Consider the following 24,151-nt stretch of genomic DNA (forward strand, 5'->3'; position numbering starts at 1 on the left):
GTCAGATATCATGGTTAATACCAGTACCTACAGGGTTAATAACAGTCAGATATCATGGTTAATACCAGTACCTACAGGGTTAAAAACAGTTTGATATCATGGTTAATACCAGTACCTACAGGGTTAACAACAGTCAGATATCATGGTTAATACCAGTACCTACAGGGTTAACAACAGTCGGATATCATGGTTAATAACAGTCAGATATCATGGTTAATACCAGTACCTACAGGGTTAAAAACAGTCAGATATCATGGTTAATACCAGTACCTACAGGGTTAACAACAGTCAGATATCATGGTTAATACCAGTACCTACAGGGTTAAAAACAGTCAGATATCATGGTTAATACCAGTACCTACAGGGTTAAAAACAGTCAGATATCATGGTTAATACCAGTACCTACAGGGTTAACAACAGTCAGATATCATGGTTAATACCAGTACCTACAGGGTTAACAACAGTCAGATATCATGGTTAATACCAGTACCTACAGGGTTAACAACAGTCAGATATCATGGTTAATACCAGTACCTACAGGGTTAACAACAGTCAGATATCATGGTTAATACCAGTACCTACAGGGTTAACAACAGTCAGATATCATGGTTAATACCAGTACCTACAGGGTTAGAAACAGTCAGATATCATGGTTAATACCAGTACCTACAGGGTTAAAAACAGTCAGATATCATGGTTAATACCAGTACCTACAGGGTTAGCAACAGTCAGATATCATGGTTAATACCAGTACCTACAGGGTTAGCAACAGTCAGATATCATGGTTAATACCAGTACCTACAGGGTTAGCAACAGTCAGATATCATGGTTAATACCAGTACCTACAGGGTTAAAAACAGTCAGAAATCATGGTTAATACCAATACCTACAGGGTTAAAAACTGTCAGAAATCATAGTTAAAACATCACAATCCTAAATAATATACATAAATGTTTCATAGTTAGTTGTCTTGACTGGTATCATCAATGACAGTAAATCAATATCAGTAACCTGTATAGAAAAAGGTTGAATGGAGCCTTATTGACAGATTAGTTATCATATCTCACCCTGTGGTCAGTGGGGTGCCGTCCACCCAGTTCCAGGTACCCTCAGTAACAGAGTCAGTCAGACCAATCCAGACTCTCTTGAGGTTGACGAGAAATGTCTGTGGTTGAGAAAGATAAATATATATTCATATGTTTGATAATATCTAACCGTCTCTCTCTCTCTCTCTCTCTCTCTCTCTCTCTCTCTCACCTGTTCCCTATTGCTGTTTATGATCACAAGGTATGCTCCTCTCTCCAGACAGTCCTCTCTGCTCTCCTCCCAGGTTTTAGTCTCAGTAGACAGGAAGTACCAACTGGATTCAAATTTCTGCCAGCCTTCAGGACAGGTTTGTTCTACAAGAATATAACATGAATTTCCTTCAACTTATCACCCTGTACACTTAATGAAGAACACAGACTCATGATCAGGTCTGTGTTGTTAATGATAATTTATTATTGTGGGTTTACTCACTGAGATTGGAAAGCCTGCCGCTAAGAACATCTCTCTCAGTCTGTAGCTGGTCTCTCTCTTTAGTCAGGTTGTTATAACTGGTCTGTAGCTGGTCTCTCTCTTTAGTCAGGTTGTTGTAGCTGGTCTGTAGCTGGTCTCTCTCTTTAGTCAGGTTGTTGTAGCTGGTCTGTAGCTGATCTTTCTCTATTTAGTCAGGGTGTTGTAACTGGTCTGTAGCTGGTCTCTCTCTTTAGTCAGGTTGTTGTAGCTGGTCTGTAGCTGGTCTCTCTCTTTAGTCAGGGTGTTGTAACTGGTCTGTAGCTGGTCTCTCTCTGCAGATGAGTTCTTTGAGACGTTGCTGTCTGCAACAACAATAAAGAAGAAGTTGCTTACTAAAATAGATCACATCAGAACTACTAAATCTGAATTATAAGAACTATTTAAACAGTGAACAAAAATATAAATGTAACATGTAAAGTGTTGGTCCCATGTTTCATGAGATGAATTAAAAGATCCCAGAAATGTTTCATACCCACAAAAAGCTTATTTCTCTCAAATGTGTTTACATCCCTGTTAGTCAGCATGTATCCTTTGCCAAGATAATCCATCCACCTGACAGGTGTGGCATATCATGAAGCTGATTAAACAGCATGATCATTACACAGGTGCACCTTCTGCTGGAGACAATAAAAGGCCACACCTGTCAGTTTTGCCACAGATGTCTCAAGTTTTGAGGGAACGTGCATCTGGCATGCTAACTGCAGGAATGTCCACCAGAGCCGTTGCCAGATAAATTAATGTTAATTTCTCTACCATAAGCTGCCTCCAATGTTGTTTTAGAGAATTTGGCAGTACGTTCAACTGGCCTAACAACCGCAGACCACGTGTAACCACGCAAGCCCATGACCTCCACATCTGGCTTCTTCACCTGTTGGATCGTCTGAGGGAGGGTGCTGAGGAGTATTTCTGTCTGTTATAAAGCCCTTTTGTGGGGAAAAACTCATTCTGATTGGCTGGGCCTGGTTCCCCAGTAGTTGGAATCTGGCTGCCAAGTGGGTGGACCTATGCCCTCCAAGGCCCACCCATGGCTGAACCTCTGCCAGTCATGTGACATCCATAGATTAGGGCCTAATTAATTGATTTCAATTGACTGATATGAACTGTAACTCAGTAAAATCTTAGAAATGTTTGCATGTTCCATTTATATTGTTGTTTAGTATAGATTTACTATAGACTTACAGTAGACAGCCAGGCCTATGATCCCAGCCAGTAGGAGAACACACAGCAGCCCCAGACACACTGCAGTAACTCCAGAGGGTCTCTTCCACCACTGAACATGTACTGAATCACAAATTATTAAAGATCTTTGGTAATGTGTTTTACTGTATCATCCAGGATTGAGACAAATAAAACTGTAGTATTACAGAGTAATCTCACCTGTTTAATGTTTTGTGTGTGTAACTTATTTGCGTGTGTGTGTGTGTGTGTGTGTGTTACCTGAGTGCTGGTCTCCTGGTCCATTATTAGGAGCAGTGTCTGTTGTCTCTTCTCTCTTGGTGCTGGTCTCACCGTCTCTAAGGGTGTCTGCACTGACGTAGATATCCACAATCCTCTCCTTCATTTCATCTCTGTTAAACTTGACCTTCTTGGTCATATCTGGCACAGCATAGATGGCCTCAGACATCTCCAAAAACTTTCTGTGTTTCCTGTCTGTACTCTGAGTCTGTGTCTGTGCCTGTAGCTGCTCCGCGTATGTGTCTGTTTCTGTCTCTGCTCTGAGTCTATAACTCACTGTTTATGATGTCATCCACAGAATAAAAGGGAAATGTAGAAAGAGGAAGATAATAAAAGTGTAACATAGAGGTTGAGGTTGGGACAATTTCTGCACCAGTTTATCTTTATAGCTGATTCCTGAGAACAGAGGACTTTCTTATCAGGAGAAACTGTATAACCTCAATTTCCGTCTACTGCACAGGCCTCATGTTGTGTCTAATGTACTGACCTCATGGTGTGTCTAATTTTCTGACCTCATGTTGTGTCTAATGTACTGACCTCATGTTGTGTCTACTGTATTGACCTCATGTTGTGTCTACTGTACTGACCTCATGTTGTCTAATGTCCTGACCTCATGTTGTGTCTACTATACTGACCTCATGTTGTGTCTTATGTCCTGACCTCATGTTGTGTCTACTGTACTGACCTCATGCTGTGTCTAATGTACTGACCTCATGTTGTGTCTAATGTACTGACCTCATGTTGTGTCTAATGTCCTAACCTCATGTTGCATCTACCGTACTGACCTCATGCTGTGTCTAATGTACTGACCTCATGTTGTGTCTACTGTACTGACCTCATGCTGTGTCTAATGTCCTAACCTCATGCTGTGTCTAATGTCCTAACCTCATGTTGCGTCTACCGTACTGACCTCATGCTGTGTCTAATGTACTGACCTCATGTTGTGTCTAATGTACTGACCTCATGTTGTGTCTACTGTACTGACCTCATGCTGTGTCTAATGTCCTAACCTCATGTTGTGTCTAATGTACTGACCTCATGTTGTGTCTAATGTACTGACCTCATGTTGCGTCTAATGTACTGACCTCATGTTGTGTCTAATGTCCTGACCTCATGTTGTGTCTAATGTACTGACCTCATGTTGTGTCTAATGTACTGACCTCATGTTGTGTCTAATGTCCTAACCTCATGTTGCGTCTACCGTACTGACCTCATGTTGTGTCTAATGTACTGACCTCATGTTGTGTCCAATGTCCTGACCTCATGTTGTGTCTAATGTACTGACCTCATGTAGTGTCTAATGTACTGACCTCATGTTGTGTCTAATGTACTGACCTCATGTTGTGTCTAATGTACTGACCTCATGTTGCGTCTAATGTACTGACCTCATGTTGTGTCTAATGTCCTGACCTCATGTTGTGTCTAATGTCCTGACCTCATGTTGTGTCTAATGTACTGACCTCATGTTGTGTCTAATGTCCTGACCTCATGTTGTGTCTAATGTACTGACCTCATGTTGTGTCTAATGTCCTAACCTCATGTTGCGTCTAATGTACTGACCTCATGTTGTGTCTAATGTACTGACCTCATGTTGTGTCTAATGTACTGACCTCATGTTGTGTCTAATGTCCTGACCTCATGTTGTCTACTATACTGACCTCATGTTGTGTCTAATGTACTGACCTCATGTTGTGTCTAATGTACTGACCTCATGTTGTGTCTAATGTACTGCCCTCATGTTGTGTCTAATGTACTGACCTCATGTTGTGTCTAATGTCCTGACCTCATGTTGTCTACTATACTGACCTCATGTTGTGTCTAATGTACTGACCTCATGTTGTGTCTAATGTACTCACCTCATGTTGTGTCTAATGTGGGGTGCTACGGCAGTGTGTTTTCATTGTTGATTGAAAACACATTTAACAATGAGTCTGTTGTACTGACTCCATGTTGTATCTGATGATGTGTGAAACATACAGTAACTACTGGGACACTAAAGCTACAATAAGTAAATAAGTAGGAAACATTTTCATATGAAAATACAAATCGTGTGTGTGTGTGTGTCTGTGTCTGTGTCCAGCCATTTCCAGGTCTCCTCTTCATCATGTCAGTCCTGACCAATCCAGGCTCTCTTGTTGAGGTTGAAGAGAAATGTCTGTTGTTGAGAAAGATGTAGTTAACTTCTTGAGCCTATGGGGGGTGCTATTTTGACTTTGGAAAAATGTGTTCCCAAATTAAACTGCCTCGTACTCAATTCTTGCTCGTACAATATGCATATTATTATTACTATTGGATATAAAACACTCTCTAGTTTCTAAAACCGTTTGAATTATTTCTCTGAGTGAAACAGAACTCATTCTGCAGCACTTTTCCTGTCAGGGATTGAGATTTCAGAAATCGAGGTCCCTGTTCTGAGGTCCGTTTATAAGTCCCCATGTAAGCCATCGGGCTACATGCACTGCATACGTCTTCCTCTAGATGTCAGTAAGCGGGGAGAATTTGAATGGAGTGGATTGCGCAATCTGGGACCTTATATAAGACCCTGGAGCGGAAGTACCGTCCTTTTCAACGTTGCGCCTGGCGCAGTAGGGACATCAGAGTGGCCTCCTGCCAAGCTTTCGTTTTGCCAGTTCTATATCTCCGGTCATGTTTTTATTCGTTATAGTTGTTAAAGACATCATAAGGTAGTTAATTTAAACCGACTTATAGCAATTTATATCAGTTTATTGCGATTTTCTGGCATTTCTTTGTGACGCGCTTTCAAGAGTTGGACACCTTTCCGGCACATGCCGAACGTTAGCGGCTATTTCGACAGGACAAGAGGACAGCTTTCAACCAAAAGACGATTGTTCTGGACAAAGGACACCTTTCCCAAGATTCTGATGAGAGTTCATCGAAAAGTAAGAACTATTTATGCTGATAATTCATTGTTCTGTTGAAAAATGTCAAATGCATAAGACGCCATTTCTTGCAGTGTAGCCTTGCGTTATCGCACCCTGTATTGCGCAGTAACGTTAATTTTAAAAATGTAATTCAGCGATTGCATTAAGAACTAATTTGTCTTTCAATTGCTGTCCAACCTGTATTTTTTTAGTCAAGTTTATGAATAGTTTTCGATAAGAATAGGTGTCTTTCCAAGATGGCGCCGGACAGATTGCTTAAGTATTTGGACACTATTTTCATTGTATAAGCACGATTTGTGCCGCTAAATATGCACATTTTCGAACAAACTCGAACAAAAATGTTACAGGACTGTCATCTGAAGAATTCTGAGAAGGTTAGTGAAAATTAATATATTTTGGTGGTGAATACGTTATCGCTATGTTTGGCTGGAATCAATGCTGTTGTGTGGTTTGCTACTGTGCTAAGCTAATATAACGCTATATTGTGTTTTCGCTGTAAAACACTTAGAAATGTTTTATGATGAGTAATTAGGTAATACACGTTGCTCTCTGTAGTTATTCTAGTCGAGTTGTGATGGTGGCTGCAATGGTAAACTATGATTTATACCTGAAATATGCAAATTTTTCTAACAAAACATATGCTATACAATAAATATGTTATCAGACTGTCATCTGATGAATTTGTTTCTTGGTTAGTGGCTATTTATATCTTTATTTGGTCAAATTTGTGATAGCTACTGATGGAGTAAAAAACTGGTGGAGTAAAAAAAATGGTGTCTTTTGCTAACGTGGTTAGCTAATAGATTTACATATTGTGTCTTCCCTGTAAAACATTTTAAAAATCAGAAATTATGTCTGGATTCACAAGATGTGTATCTTTCATCTGGTGTCTTGGACTTGTGATTTAATGATATTTAGATGCTAGTATTTACTTACTATGCTAGGCTATGCTAGTAGCTTTTCTACTGATGGGGGTGCTCCCGGATCCGGGTTTGGGAGGTGTTAGAGGTTAACTACAAATGGTCTATATGTGTAAAATACACTACTGACCAAGGAATGTTAGTCCAGAACCCCATCCAGCTCTCTGTCTCTGACACCTGTTCCTGTTCTCTGTTAATCATCACCAGAGGCCTCATCAACCGCAGACCGACACACATCTGATAATAAACCATGCGTAGCGTCATTTCCACGCAAAGTCTGAGATTTATATGAACGTTTGCTAGAATTTACGCACAGACATGACCATTCGTTAGGAACAGTGAGTGCCAAGTGGTGGAATAAGGGAACTGCTTGTCAAGGATGGGGAAAATATATGTTGAAATTGTGTGAGTGATAATGTAGTTCTACTTCCATTGTGAATTAATGCAACAGATCTTGACAGACTAAATATAATTTCACCACATCAGTGCATTTGTTACGATAATAATCAATATAAAGTAGGGTAATATGTTCAATTAGAGATACGTGTTAAAGTGAAACCATTGTAGAAATACCAAAAGACTGAGATAATGGAAATGGAATTAGAGATGCCTGATGTTGCTCTGTTAGAAGGTTTGTCACACACTGCATTTAGCAGAGCTCGTTTTAGAGACTTTTTTTACAGAAAGTACAGATTGGCTCATCAGATATAATTTCCCAAAACCAATCGTATTGGATCTTTTCGAGGATTTAAGACCTACCTAAGAAAGGCAAAAACATGCCATTCCGTTGCACATCAAGTGCCATCCAGCCTCAGGTTTTTGGCAAACGCCACTTTTCAGCGGGAGGCTGGGAGCTTGCCGATCGGCATCTGACATCCTTGTATGAGCCATTGTTTGGATTTAGCTAAATTAACTGTAACATACAATTTCCATAAGTCATCGCGCAACAGGCTTAAATCAAGAGGGGTTTCTTTGCCATCAATGGATTTCCAATTACAAATGGATCAATAGACGGCACCCACATCCCCAGCCCCATGCCAAAACCAGTTCAACTATGTGAATAGAAAAGACTTCCACTCTTAATGTGCAGGTGATAGGTTACATGACAAAACAGCGCTGCTGAATGTTTTGGCTGTTGGCCAGTTGGAATGCACACTCGTTCATTCTGTTCATGGTGGCCTATACACCTACAGTAGGGAGCTGTTGAGGATGGATGCCTTATTGGTGAGTGTTGACTACTCATTTCAAGTAAATGTGCCATTGCTAAAGCAACTTGAATTGTCCTACTGGTCCTCTCTTTGTAGCTATGTTTTTATTTTTACTGGTCAAACCACAACTGAGTGAGACAAATAAAACTTTTCGGTTGTACTCAATATCTGACACTAGCACCTGTATTGCAGTCTGGATTATTATCATTCTAAGGTTCTTTTGGTTGTGCCTTTGTAGGCCATTTCATGGTACTGCGTTGCATATTCCCGTAGGCTTTAAAGGGTTTATTTTGACCATATATGGTTATTTAGAGGCATTTCGATATCCAACTAGCCAAGGTTGTGCAAGAGCACTGAGGCTGAGAACAATTTGGTATTTATCAAAGGTTATCTCCTATTGGTGTGCTTATGATGCTGGTAGGATTGTTTTGATAAATCTAACTGTTTCTATTCATACCAACATTCTAAATTCAGTTCTAATGTAGTATTGATAAATGAGGCCCCAGGTCTTTTACTCTCTTGATACAGTCCTGTCTGCTGTCCAGGTTTTGGCCTTGGTGAAGATGTAGTACCATCTCTCTCCCTCTGTAGCTGGTCTCTCTCTACTCAGATAGTTGTAACTGGTCTGTAGCTGGTCTCTCTCTCTACTCAGATAGTTGTAACTGGTCTGTAGCTGGTCTCTCTCTGTAGTCAGGTTGTTGTAACTGGTCTGTAGCTGGTCTCTCTCTCTAGTCAGGTTGTTGTAACTGGTCTGTAGCTGGTCTCTCTCTGTAGTCAGGTTGTTATAACTGGTCTGTAACTCGTCTTTCTTTAGTCAGGTTGTTGTATCTGATCTCTAGCTTGTCTCTCTCTGCAGCGGAGTCATTTGAGACGTTGTTATCATCAATAACAATAAAGAAGAAGTTGTTCACTAAAACAGATCATAACTGAACTAGCTGGTCTCTCTCTCTAGTCAGGTTGTTGTAGCTGGTCTGTAGCTGGTCTCTATCTTTAGTCAGGTTGTTGTAGCTGGTCTGTAGGTGGTCTCAGGTTGTTGTATCTGGTCTCTGAATTATTTGAGACGTTATCTTCAACAACAATAAATAAGCTGTTGCTCAGTAAAATATATCACATCAGAACTAGCTGGTATCTCTATTCAGTAAGGGTGTTGTAGCTGGCCTTTTTTTCTTTTTTATATATATATTTTTCACCCCAATTTGTGGTATCCAATTGGTAGTTACAGTCTTTTCTCATCGCTGCAACTTCCGTACGGACTCGGGAGAGGCAAAGGTTGAGAGCCGTGCTTCCTCCGAAACACAACCCAACCAAGCCGAACTGCTTCTTGACACAATGCCCACTTAACCCGGAAGCCAGCCGCACCAATGTGTCGGAGGAAACACCGTACACCTGGCAACCGTGTCAGCGTGCACTGCGCCCGGCCCGCCACAGGAGTCGCTAGTGTGCGACGGGACAAGGATATCCCTTTCGGCCATACCCTCCCCTAACCCGGATGACGCTGGGCCAATTGTGCGCTGCCCCATGGGTCTCCCGGTCGCGGCCGGCTGAGACAGAGCCTGGACTCAAACAGAGAATCTCTAGTGTCACATCTAGCACTGTAGCCGTAGCGGGCCTTTCTGCACATGTGTCATGGTGCTGATCTGATTGTCCCTCAGGGTGTCTGCACTGATGTAGATATCCACAATCCTCTCTTCCATCTCACCTCTGTCACACCTTATTGGTCATATCTGGCTTGGTATAGATGGACTCAGACATCTACAACAACGTTTAGTAACTAAAGCTACGGTGCATTAAAGAAGGGTTTCCCAACCTCGGTCCTGGGGCCCCCCTGGGTGCACGTTTTCACTTTTGCCGTAGCACTACACAGCTGATTCAAGTAACAGGACCGAGTTTGGGAAACCCTGCCTTAGAGTACACAAGACAATTTCAGTGGTTCAGGAGAGTATCTCTGCTCAGTGTCTGAGTCCGAAGCTGACTGCTTTTGACCCTGTTGTAGGTGGTGGGGGTTATCCACAGAGCACAGGAAGTGTCAAATATCAAAAGAGGAAAATAGCAGCAGCAACAACATTTACATGGATTTGTGGAACAGAAACATGTCATGGCTGGTTATACAGTAACATGTCCTGGCTGGTTATAAAGTAACAGGTCCTGGCTGGTTATAAAGTAACAGTCCTGGCTGGTTATATAGTAACATGTCCTGGCTGGTTATACAGTAACATGTCCTGGCTGGTTATACAGTAACATGTCCTGGCTGGTTATACAGTAACATGTCCTGGCTGGTTATACAGTAACATGTCCTGGCTGGTTATACAGTAACATGTCCTAGCTGGTTATACAGTAACATGTCCTGGCTGGTTATACAGTAACATCTCATGGCTGGATATAGAGTAACATGTCCTGGCTGGTTAAACAGTAACATGTCCTGGCTGGTTATACAGTAACATGTCCTGGGTGGATATACAGTAACATTTCCTGGCTGGTTATACAGTAACAGGTCCTGGCTGGTTATACAGTAACATGGCCGGCAGGGATATCCTTGTGCCGTTGCGCTCTAGCGACACCTGTGGTGGGCCAGGCGCAGTGCACGCTGACACAGTCGCCAGGTGTACGGTGTTTCCTCCGACACATTGGTGTGGCTGGCTTCCGGGTTAAGTGGGCGTTGTGTCAAGAAGCAGTTCGGCTTGGTTGGGTTGTAATTTTGGAGGAAGCACGTCTCTCAACCTTTGCCTCTCCCGACTCCGTACGGAAGTTGCAGCGATGAGACAAGACTAACTACCAATTTGATACCACGAAATTAGGGAGAAAAAGGGGTAAAAAATATATAGAAAAAATACAAAAGAAAAGTCAGCTACAACACCCTTACTAAATAGAGAAACCAGCTAGTTCTGATGCAATATATTTTAGTGAGCAACTTCTTCTTTATTGTTGTTGAAGATAACATCTCTAATAACTCAGAGACCAGATACAACAACCTGACTAAAGAGAGAGACCAGTTACAACAACCTGACTAAAGAGAGACCACCTACAGACCAGCTACAACAACCTGACTAAAGAGAGACCACCTACAGACCAGCTACAACAACCTGACTAAAGAGAGAGACCAGTTACAACAACCTGACTAAAGTGAGACCAGCTTCAGACCAGTTACAACAACCTGACTAAAGAGAGAGACCAGCTAGTTCAGTTATGATCTGTATAAGTGAACAACTTCTTCTTTATTGTTATTGATGGTAACAATGTCTCAAATAACTCCGCTGCAGAGAGAGACCAGCTAGAGATCAGATACAACAACCTGACTAAAGAAAGACCAGCTAGAGACCAGTTACAACACCCTGACTAAAGAAAGACGAGTTACAGACCAGTTACAACAACCTGACTACAGAGAGAGACCAGCTACAGGCCAGTTACAACAATCTGACTAGAGAGAGACCAGCAACAGAGGGAGAGAGATGGTACTACAACTTCACCAAGTCCAAAACCTGGACAGGACATGTTACTGTATAACCAGCCAGGACATGTTACTCTATAACCAGCCAGGACATGTTACTGTATAACCAGCCAGGACATGTTACTGTATAACCAGCCAGGACATGTTGCTGTATAACCAGCCAGGACATGTTACTGTATAACCAGACAGGACTGGCTGGTTATACAGTAACATGTCCTGGCTGGTTATACAGTAACATGTCCTGGTTGGTTATACAGTAACATGTCCTAGCTGGTTATACAGTAACATCTCCTGGCTGGTTACACAGTAACATGTCATGGCTGGATATACAGTAACATGTCCTGGCTGGTTATACAGTAACATGTCCTGTCAGGTTATACAGTAACATGTCCTGTCTGGTTATGCAGTAAATGTCCTGGCTGGTTATACAGTAACATGTCCTGGCTGGTTATACAGTAACATGTCCTAGCTGGTTACACAGTAACATGTCCTGGCAGGTTATACGGTAACATGTCCTGGCTGGTTATACGGTAACATGTCATGGCTGGCTATACAGTAACGTCCTGGCTGGTTATACAGTAACATGTCCTGTCTGGTTATACAGTAACATGTCCTGGCTGGTTATACAGCAACATGTCCTGGCTGGTTATACAGTAACATGTCCTGGCTGGTTATACAGTAACATGTCCTGGCTGGTTATAGAGTAACATGTCCTGGCTGGTTATACAGTAACATGTCCTGTCTGGTTTTACAGTAACATGTCCTGGCTGGTTATACAGTAACATGTCCTGTCAGGTTATATGGTAACATGTCCTGGCTGGTTATACAGTAACATGTCCTGGCTGGTTATACATGTCTTGGCTGGTTATACAGTAACATGTCCTGGCTGGTTACACAGTAACATGTCATGGCTGGATATACAGTAACATGTCCTGGCTGGTTATACAGTAACATGTCCTGTCAGGTTATACAGTAACATGTCCTGTCTGGTTATGCAGTAACATGACCTGGCTGGTTATACAGTAACATGTCCTGGCTGGTTATACAGTAACATGTCCTGGCTGGTTATACAGTAACATGTCCTGGTTATACAGTAACATGTCCTGTCTGGTTATACAGTAACATGTCCTGTCTGGTTATACAGTAACATGTCCTGGCTGGTTATGCAGTAACATGTCCTGGCTGGTTATACAGTAACATGTCCTGGCTGGTTATACAGTAACATGTCCTGGCTGGTTATGCAGTAACATGTCCTGGCTGGTTATGCAGTAACATGTCCAAGCTGGTTATACAGTAACATGTCCTGGCTGGTTGTGCAGTAACATGTCCTGGCTGGTTATACAGTAACATGTCCTGTCTGGTTATACAGTAACATGTCCTGGCTGGTTATACAGTAACATGTCCTGGCTGGTTATACAGTAACATGTCCTGGCTGGTTATACAGTAACATGTCCTGGCTGGTTATACAGTAACATGTCCTGGCTGGTTATACAGTAACATGTCCTGGCTGGTTATACAGTAACATGTCCTGGCTTGTTATACAGTAACATTTCCTGGCTGGTTATACAGTAACATGTCCTGTCAGGTTATACGGTAACATGTCCTGGCTGGTTATACAGTAACATTTCCTGGCTGGTTATACAGTAACATTTCCTGGCTGGTTATACAGTAACATGTCCTGGTTGGTTATACAGTAACATGTCCTGGTTGGTTATACAGTAACATGTCCTAGCTGGTTACACAGTAACATGTCATGGCTGGTTATACAGTAACATGTCCTGGCTGGTTATACAGTAACATGTCCTGTCAGGTTATACAGTAACATGTCCTGTCTGGTTATGCAGTAACATGTCCTGGCTGGTTATACAGTAACATGTCCTGGCTGGTTATACAGTAACATGTCCTGGCTGGTTATACAGTAACATGTCCTAGCTGGTTACACAGTAACATGTCATGGCAGGTTATACGGTAACATGTCCTGGCTGGTTATACGGTAACATGTCATGGCTGGCTATACAGTAACGTCCTGGCTGGTTATACAGTAACATGTCCTGTCTGGTTATACAGTAACATGTCCTGGCTGGTTATACAGCAACATGTCCTGGCTGGTTATACAGTAACATGTCCTGGCTGGTTATACAGTAACATGTCCTGGCTGGTTATACAGTAACATGTCCTGGCTGGTTATACAGTAACATGTCCTAGCTGGTTATACAGTAAAATGTCCTGGCTGGTTATACAGTAACATGTCCTGGCTGGTTATACAGTAACATGTCCTGGCTGGTTATACAGTAACATGTCCTGGCTGGTTATACAGTAAAATGCCCTAGCTGGTTATACAGTAACATGTCCTGGATGGTTATACAGTAACATCTCATGGCTGGATATACAGTAACATGTCCTGGCTGGTTAAACAGTAACATGTCCTGGCTGGTTATACAGTAACATGTCCTGGGTGGATATACAGTAACATTTCCTGGCTGGTTATACAGTAACAGGTCCTGGCTGGTTATACAGTAACATGTCCTGGCTGGTGATACAGTAACATGTCATGGCTGGATATACAGTAACATGTCCTGGCTGGTTATACAGTAACATGTCCTGGCTGGTTATACAGTAACATGTCCTGGCTGGTTATACAGTAACATGTCCTGGCTGGTTATACAGTAACATTTCCTGGCTGGTTATACAGTAACAGGTCCTGGCTGGTTATCCAGTAACATGTCCTGGCTGGTTATACAGTAACATGTCCTAGCTGGTTATACAGTAACATGTCCTGGCTGGTTACACAGTAACATGTCATGGCTGGATATACAGTAACATGTCCTGGCTGGTTTTACAGTAACATGTCCTGTCAGGTTATACAGTAACATGTCCTGTCTGGTTATGCAGTAACATGTCCTGGCTGGTTATACAGTAACATGTCCTGGCTGGTTATACAGTAACATGTCCTGGCTGGTTATACAGTAACATGTCATGGCTGGATATACAGTAACATTTCCTGGCTGGTTATACAGTAACAGGTCCTGGCTGGTTATACAGTAACATGTCATGGCTGGATATACAGTAACATTTCCTGGCTGGTTATACAGTAACATGTCCTGGCTGGTTACACAGTAACATGTCATGGCTGGATATACAGTAACATGTCCTGGCTGGTTATACAGTAACATGTCCTGTCAGGTTATACAGTAACATGTCCTGTCTGGTTATGCAGTAACATGTCCTGGCTGGTTATACAGTAACATGTCCTGGCTGGTTATACAGTAACATGTCCTGGCTGGTTATACAGTAACATGTCCTGGCTGGTTATACAGTAACATGTCCTGGCCGCATTCCGCTTTGCTCCACAGGTAGTATTACCATTACCATTTCATTTTCATTTTCATTACAGTACAACGGTTTGATTTGTTTGATCTTAGCTAGCTACATAGCCGTCTTTGTATCAAAGATAATTGTGTAGTTATTGAGGTTTGAGGTTCGCTAGCCAGCTATTTTCGTCCTAACGTAACGTAGTCAACACTGCTAGCTAGCCAGCTAGCCACCGAATAGCAGCACTGCAGAAACGATTACATTACAACGGAACGACTTGATTAGTGTAGTGTTAGCTAGCTACATAGTTGTCTTTGCTATCTTTGCATCTAAGATAACTGTGTAGCTTAGAGTAGTTTAGAGTAATTATTCGGTTAGCTAGCCAGCTATTTTCGTCCGCCGTGCCGTTCTCCTACCTAGTCAACACTGCTAGCTAACACTGCTAGCTAGCCAACTTCTACCGAATAGCAGCACTGTAGAAACTCACATTACAACTTACATTACAACGGAACGACTTGATTAGCGTAGTGTTAGCTAGCTACATAGTTGTCTTTGCTGTCCTTGTATCCAAGATAATTGTGTAGTTTTTGAGAAATTGTCGAGGTTACCTAGCCAGTTAGAGGTTACCTAGCCAGCTACACTTTCAAACAAAGTCAACAACGCAGCCACTGCTAGCCAGCCTACTTCACCGCCAGCAGTACTATATCATTTTAGTCAATAAGATTTTATTTATTTTTGCAACGTAAGCTTAACTTTCTGAACATTCGAGACGTGTAGTCCACTTGTCATTCTAATCTCCTTTGCATTAGCGTAGCCTCTTCTGTAGCCTGTCAACTATGTGTCTGTCTATCCCTCTTCTCTCCTCTCTGCACAGACCATACAAACGCTTCACACCGCGTGGCCGCCGCTACACTAACCTGGTGGTTCCAGCGCGCACGACCCACGTGGAGTTCCAGGTCTCCGGCAGCCTCTGGAACTGCCGATCTGCGGCCAACAAGGCAGAGTTCATCTCAGCCTATGCGTCCCTCCAGTCCCTCGACTTCTTGGCACTGACGGAAACATGGATTACCACTGATAACACTGCTACTCCTACTGCTCTCTCCTCGTCTGCCCACGTGTTCTCGCACACCCCGAGAGCTTCTGGTCAGCGGGGTGGTGGCACTGGGATCCTCATCTCTCCCAAGTGGACATTCTCTCTTTCTCCCCTGACCCATCTGTCTATCGCCTCCTTTGAATTCCATGCTGTCACAGTTACCAGCCCTTTCAAGCTTAACATCCTTATCATTTATCGCCCTCCAGGTTCCCTTGGAGAGTTCATCAATGAGCTTGACGCCCTGATAAGTTCCTTTCCTGAGGATGGCTCACCTCTCACAGTTCTGGGTGACTTTAACCTCCCCACGTCTACCTTTGACTCATTCCTCTCTGCCTCCTTCTTTCCACTCCTCTCCTCTTTTGACCTCACCCTCTCACCTTCCCCCCCTACTCACAAGGCAGGCAATACGCTTGACCTCATCTTTACTAGATGCTGTTCTTCCACTAATCTCATTGCAACTCCCCTCCAAGTCTCCGACCACTACCTTGTATCCTTTTCCCTCTCGCTCTCATCCAACACTTCCCACACTGCCCCTACTCGGATGGTATCGCGCCGTCCCAACCTTCGCTCTCTCTCCCCCGCTACTCTCTCCTCTTCCATCCTATCATCTCTTCCCTCTGCTCAAACCTTCTCCAACCTATCTCCTGATTCTGCCTCCTCAACCCTCCTCTCCTCCCTTTCTGCATCCTTTGACTCTCTATGTCCCCTATCCTCCAGGCCGGCTCGGTCCTCCCCTCCTGCTCCGTGGCTCGACGACTCACTGCGAGCTCACAGAACAGGGCTCCGGGCAGCCGAGCGGAAATGGAGGAAAACTCGCCTCCCTGCGGACCTGGCATCCTTTCACTCCCTCCTCTCTACATTCTCCTCTTCTGTCTCTGCTGCTAAAGCCACTTTCTACCACTCTAAATTCCAAGCATCTGCCTCTAACCCTAGGAAGCTCTTTGCCACCTTCTCCTCCCTCCTGAATCCTCCTCCCCCTCCTCCCCCCTCCTCCCTCTCTGCGGATGACTTCGTCAACCATTTTGAAAAGAAGGTCGACGACATCCGATCCTCGTTTGCTAAGTCAAACGACACCGCTGGTTCTGCTCACACTGCCCTACCCTGTGCTTTGACCTCTTTCTCCCCTCTCTCTCCAGATGAAATCTCGCGTCTTGTGACGGCCGGCCGCCCAACAACCTGCCCGCTTGACCCTATCCCCTCCTCTCTTCTCCAGACCATTTCCGGAGACCTTCTCCCTTACCTCACCTCGCTCATCAACTCATCCTTGACCGCTGGCTACGTCCCTTCCGTCTTCAAGAGAGCGAGAGTTGCACCCCTTCTGAAAAAACCTACACTCGATCCCTCCGATGTCAACAACTACAGACCAGTATCCCTTCTTTCTTTTCTCTCCAAAACTCTTGAACGTGCCGTCCTTGGCCAGCTCTCCTGCTATCTCTCTCAGAATGACCTTCTTGATCCAAATCAGTCAGGTTTCAAGACTAGTCATTCAACTGAGACTGCTCTTCTCTGTGTCACGGAGGCGCTCCGCACTGCTAAAGCTAACTCTCTCTCCTCTGCTCTCATCCTTCTAGACCTATCGGCTGCCTTTGATACTGTGAACCATCAGATCCTCCTCTCCACCCTCTCCGAGCTGGGCATCTCCGGCGCGGCCCACGCTTGGATTGCGTCCTACCTGACAGGTCGCTCCTACCAGGTGGCGTGGCGAGAATCTGTCTCCGCACCACGTGCTCTCACCACTGGTGTCCCCCAGGGCTCTGTTCTAGGCCCTCTCCTATTCTCGCTATACACCAAGTCACTTGGCTCTGTCATATCCTCACATGGTCTCTCCTATCATTGATATGCAGACGACACACAATTAATCTTCTCCTTTCCCCCCTCTGATAACCAGGTGGCGAATCGCATCTCTGCATGTCTGGCAGACATATCAGTGTGGATGACGGATCACCACCTCAAGCTGAACCTCGGCAAGACGGAGCTGCTCTTCCTCCCGGGGAAGGACTGCCTGTTCCATGATCTCGCCATCACGGTTGACAACTCCATTGTGTCCTCCTCCCAGAGTGCTAAGAACCTTGGCGTGATCCTGGACAACACCCTGTCGTTCTCAACTCACATCAAGGCGGTGACCCGTTCCTGTAGGTTCATGCTCTACAACATTCACCGAGTACGACCCTGCCTCACACAGGAAGCGGCGCAGGTCCTAATCCAGGCACTTGTCATCTCCCGTCTGGATTACTGCAACTCGCTGTTGGCTGGGCTCCCTGCCTGTGCTATTAAACCCCTACAACTCATCCAGAACGCCGCAGCCCGTCTGGTGTTCAACCTTCCCAAGTTCTCTCACGTCACCCCGCTCCTCCGCTCTCTCCACTGGCTTCCAGTTGAAGCTCGCATCCGCTACAAGACCATGGTGCTTGCCTACGGAGCTGTGAGGGGAACGGCACCTCCGTACCTTCAGGCTCTGATCAGGCCCTACACCCAAACAAGGGCACTGCGTTCATCCACCTCTGGCCTGCTCGCCTCCCTACCTCTGAGGAAGTACAGTTCCCGCTCAGCCCAGTCAAAACTGTTCGCTGCTCTGGCACCCCAATGGTGGAACAAACTCCCTCACGACGCCAGGTCAGCGGAGTCAATCACCATCTTCCGGAGACACCTGAAACCCCACCTCTTTAAGGAATACCTAGGATAGGATAAACTAATCCTTCTAACCCCCCCCCTCCCCCTTAAAAGAGTTAGATGCACTATTGTAAAGTGGTTGTTCCACTGGATATCATAAGGTGAATGCACCAATTTGTAAGTCGCTCTGGATAAGAGCCCCTGCTAAATGACTTAAATGTAAATGTAAATGGTTATACAGTAACATGTCCTGGCTGGTTATACAGTAACATGTCCTGGCTGGTTATACAGTAACATTTCCTGGCTGGTTATACAGTAACATGTCCTGTCAGGTTATACGGTAACATGTCCTGGCTGGTTATACAGTAACATGTCCTGGCTGGTTATACAGTAACAGGTCCTGGCTGGTTATACAGTAACATGTCCTGGTTGGTTATACAGTAACATGTCCTAGCTGGTTATACAGTAACATGTCCTGGCTGGTTACACAATAACATGTCATGGCTGGATATACAGTAACATGTCCTGGCTGGTTATACAGTAACATGTCCTGTCAGGTTATACAGTAACATGTCCTGTCTGGTTATGCAGTAAATGTCCTGGCTGGTTATACAGTAACATGTCCTGGCTGGTTATACAGTAACATGTCCTAGCTGGTTACACAGTAACATGTCCTGGCAGGTTATACGGTAACATGTCTTGGCTGGTTATACGGTAACATGTCATGGCTGGCTATACAGTAACGTCCTGGCTGGTTATACAGTAACATGTCCTGTCTGGTTATACAGTAACATGTCCTGGCTGGTTATACAGCAACATGTCCTGGCTGGTTATACAGTAACATGTCCTGGCTGGTTATACAGTAACATGTCCTGGCTGGTTATACAGTAACAGGTCCTGGCTGGTTATACAGTAACATGTCCTGGCTGGTTATACAGTAACATGTCCTAGCTGGTTATACAGTAACATGTCCTGTCTGGTTTTACAGTAACATGTCCTGGCTGGTTATACAGTAACATGTCCTGTCAGGTTATACGGTAACATGTCCTGGCTGGTTATACAGTAACATGTCCTGGCTGGTTATACAGTAACATGTCCTGGCTGGTTATACAGTAACATGTCATGGCTGGATATACAGTAACATTTCCTGGCTGGTTATACAGTAACAGGTCCTGGCTGGTTATACAGTAACATGTCTTGGCTGGTTATACAGTAACATGTCCTGGCTGGTTACACAGTAACATGTCATGGCTGGATATACAGTAACATGTCCTGGCTGGTTATACAGTAACATGTCCTGTCAGGTTATACAGTACCATGTCCTGTCTGGTTATGCAGTAACATGTCTTGGCTGGTTATACAGTAACATGTCCTGGCTGGTTATACAGTGACATGTCCTGGCTGGTTATACAGTAACATGTCCTGGCTGGTTATACAGTAACATATTCTGGCTGGTTATACAGTAACATGTCCTGGCTGGTTATACAGTAACATGTCCTGGCTTGTTATACAGTAACATTTCCTGGCTGGTTATACAGTAACATGTCCTGTCAGGTTATACGGTAACATGTCCTGGCTGGTTATACAGTAACATTTCCTGGCTGGTTATACAGTAACAGGTCCTGGCTGGTTATACAGTAACATGTCCTGGTTGGTTAAACAGTAACATGCCCTAGCTGGTTATACAGTAACATGTCCTGGCTGGTTACACAGTAACATGTCATGGCTGGTTATACAGTAACATGTCCTGGCTGGTTATACAGTAACATGTCCTGTCAGGTTATACAGTAACACGTCCTGTCTGGTTATGCAGTAACATGTCCTGGCTGGTTATACAGTAACATGTCCTGGTTGGTTATACAGTAACATGTCCTGGCTGGTTATACAGTAACATGTCCTAGCTGGTTACACAGTAACATGTCCTGGCAGGTTATACGGTAACATGTCCTGGCTGGTTATACGGTAACATGTCATGGCTGGCTATACAGTAACGTCCTGGCTGGTTATATAGTAACATGTCCTGTCTGGTTATACAGTAACATGTCCTGGCTGGTTATACAGCAACATGTCCTGGCTGGTTATACAGTAACATGTCCTGGCTGGTTATACAGTAACATGTCCTGTCTGGTTTTACAGTAACATGTCCTGGCTGGTTATACAGTAACATGTCCTCTCTGGATTTACAGTAACATGTCCTGTCTGGTTATACAGTAACATTTCCTGGCTGGTTATACAGTAACATGTCATGGCTGGTTATACAGTAACATGTCCTGGCTGGTTATACAGTAACATGTCCTGGCTGGTTATACAGTAACATGTCCTAGCTGGTTATACAGTAACATGTCCTTGCTGGTTACACAGTTACATGTCATGGCTGGATATACAGTAACATGTCCTGGCTGGTTATACAGTAACATGTCCTGTCAGGTTATACAGTAACATGTCCTGGCTGGTTATGCAGTGACATGTCCTGGCTGGTTATACAGTAACATGTCCTGGCTGGTTATACAGTAACATGTCCTGGCTGGTTATACAGTAACATGTCCTTGCTGGTTATACAGTAACATGTCCTGGCTGGTTATACAGTAACATGTCCTGTCAGGTTATACGGTAACATGTCCTGGCTGGTTATACAGTAACATTTCCTGGCTGGTTATACAGTAACAGGTCCTGGCTGGTTATACAGTAACATGTCCTGGCTGGTTATACAGTAACATGTCCTAGCTGGTTATACAGTAACATGTCCTGGCTGGTTACACAGTAACATGTCATGGCTGGATATACAGTAACATGTCCTGGCTGGTTATACAGTAACATGTCCTGTCAGGTTATAACGTAACATGTCCTGGCTGGTTATACAGTAACATGTCCTGTCTGGTTAAACAGTAACATGTCCTGGCTGGTTATACAGCAACATGTCCTGGCTGGTTATACAGTAACATGTCCTGGCTGGTTATACAGTAACATGTCCTGGCTGGTTATAGAGTAACATGTCCTGGCTGGTTATACAGTAACATGTCCTGTCTGGTTTTACAGTAACATGTCCTGGCTGGTTATACAGTAACATGTCCTGTCAGGTTATACGGTAACATGTCCTGGCTGGTTATACAGTAACATGTCCTGGCTGGTTATACAGCAACATGTCTTGGGTGGTTATACAGTAACATGTCATGGCTGGATATACAGTAACATGTCCTGGCTGGTTATACAGTAACAGGTCCTGGCTGGTTATACAGTAACATGTCTTGGCTGGTTGTACAGTAACAGGTCCTGGCTGGTTACACAGTAACATGTCATGGCTGGATATACAGTAACATGTCCTGGCTGGTTATACAGTAACATGTCCTGTCAGGTTATACAGTAACATGTCCTGTCTGGTTATGCAGTAACATGTCCTGGCTGGTTATACAGTAACATGTCCTGGCTGGTTATACAGTAACATGTCCTGGCTGGTTATACAGTAACATGTCCTGGCTGGTTATACAGTAACATGTCCTGGCTGGTTATACAGTAAAATGTCCTGGCTGGTTATACAGTAACATGTCCTGGCTGGTTATACAGTAACATTTCCTGGCTGGTTATACAGTAACATGTCCTGTCAGGTTATACGGTAACATGTCCTGGCTGGTTATACAGTAACAGGTCCTGGCTGGTTATACAGTAACATGTCCTGGTTGGTTATACAGTAACATGTCCTAGCTGGTTATACAGTAACATGTCCTGGCTGGTTACACAGTAACATGTCATGGCTGGATATACAGTAACATGTCCTGGCTGGTTATACAGTAACATGTCCTGTCAGGTTATGCAGTAACATGTCCTGTCTGGTTATGCAGTAACATGTCCTGGCTGGTTATACAGTAACATGTCCTGGCTGGTTATACAGTAACATGTCCTGGCTGGTTATACAGTAACATGTCCTAGCTGGTTACACAGTAACATGTCCTGGCAGGTTATACGGTAACATGTCCGGGCTGGTTATACGGTAACATGTCATGGCTGGCTATACAGTAACGTCCTGGCTGGTTATACAGTAACATGTCCTGTCTGGTTATACAGTAACATGTCCTGGCTGGTTATACAGCAACATGTCCTGGCTGGTTATACAGTAACATGTCCTGGCTGGTTATACAGTAACATGTCCTGTCTGGTTTTACAGTAACATGTCCTGGCTGGTTATACAGTAACATGTCCTCTCTGGATTTACAGTAACATGTCCTGTCTGGTTATACAGTAACATTTCCTGGCTGGTTATACAGTAACATGTCCTGGCTGGTTATACAGTAACAGGTCCTGGCTGGTTATACAGTAACATGTCCTGGCTGGTTATACAGTAACATGTCCTAGCTGGTTATACAGTAACATGTCCTTGCTGGTTACACAGTAACATGTCATGGCTGGATATACAGTAACATGTCCTGGTTGGTTATACAGTAACATGTCCTGTCAGGTTATACAGTAACATGTCCTGTCTGGTTATGCAGTAACATGTCCTGGCTGGTTATACAGTAACATGTCCTGGCTGGTTATACAGTAACATGTCCTGGCTGGTTATACAGTAACATGTCCTTGCTGGTTATACAGTAACATGTCCTGGCTGGTTATACAGTAACATGTCCTGGCTGGTTATACAGTAACATGTCCTGTCAGGTTATACGGTAACATGTCCTGGCTGGTTATACAGTAACATTTCCTGGCTGGTTATACAGTAACAGGTCCTGGCTGGTTATAAAGTTACATGTCCTGGCTGGTTATACAGTAACATGTCCTAGCTGGTTATACAGTAACATGTCCTGGCTGGTTACACAGTAACATGTCATGGCTGGATATACAGTAACATGTCCTGGCTGGTTATACAGTAACATGTCCTGTCAGGTTATACAGTAACATGTCCTGTCTGGTTATACAGTAACATGTCCTGTCTGGTTATACAGTAACTTGTCCTGCCTGGTTATACAGCAACATGTCCTGGCTGGTTATACAGTAACATGTCCTGTCAGGTTATACAGTAACATGTCCTGGCTGGTTATGCAGTGACATGTCCTGGCTGGTTATACAGTAACATGTCCTGGCTGGTTATACAGTAACATGTCCTGGCTGGTTATACAGTAACATGTCCTTGCTGGTTATACAGTAACATGTCCTGGCTGGTTATACAGTAACATGTCCTGTCAGGTTATACGGTAACATGTCCTGGCTGGTTATACAGTAACATTTCCTGGCTGGTTATACAGTAACAGGTCCTGGCTGGTTATACAGTAACATGTCCTGGCTGGTTATACAGTAACATGTCCTAGCTGGTTATACAGTAACATGTCCTGGCTGGTTACACAGTAACATGTCATGGCTGGATATACAGTAACATGTCCTGGCTGGTTATACAGTAACATGTCCTGTCAGGTTATAACGTAACATGTCCTGGCTGGTTATACAGTAACATGTCCTGTCTGGTTAAACAGTAACATGTCCTGGCTGGTTATACAGCAACATGTCCTGGCTGGTTATACAGTAACATGTCCTGGCTGGTTATACAGTAACATGTCCTGGCTGGTTATAGAGTAACATGTCCTGGCTGGTTATACAGTAACATGTCCTGTCTGGTTTTACAGTAACATGTCCTGGCTGGTTATACAGTAACATGTCCTGTC

This window comes from Salvelinus namaycush, chromosome 8 (assembly GCF_016432855.1).
Source record: "Salvelinus namaycush isolate Seneca chromosome 8, SaNama_1.0, whole genome shotgun sequence".
Classification (NCBI taxonomy): Eukaryota; Metazoa; Chordata; class Actinopteri; order Salmoniformes; family Salmonidae; genus Salvelinus; species Salvelinus namaycush.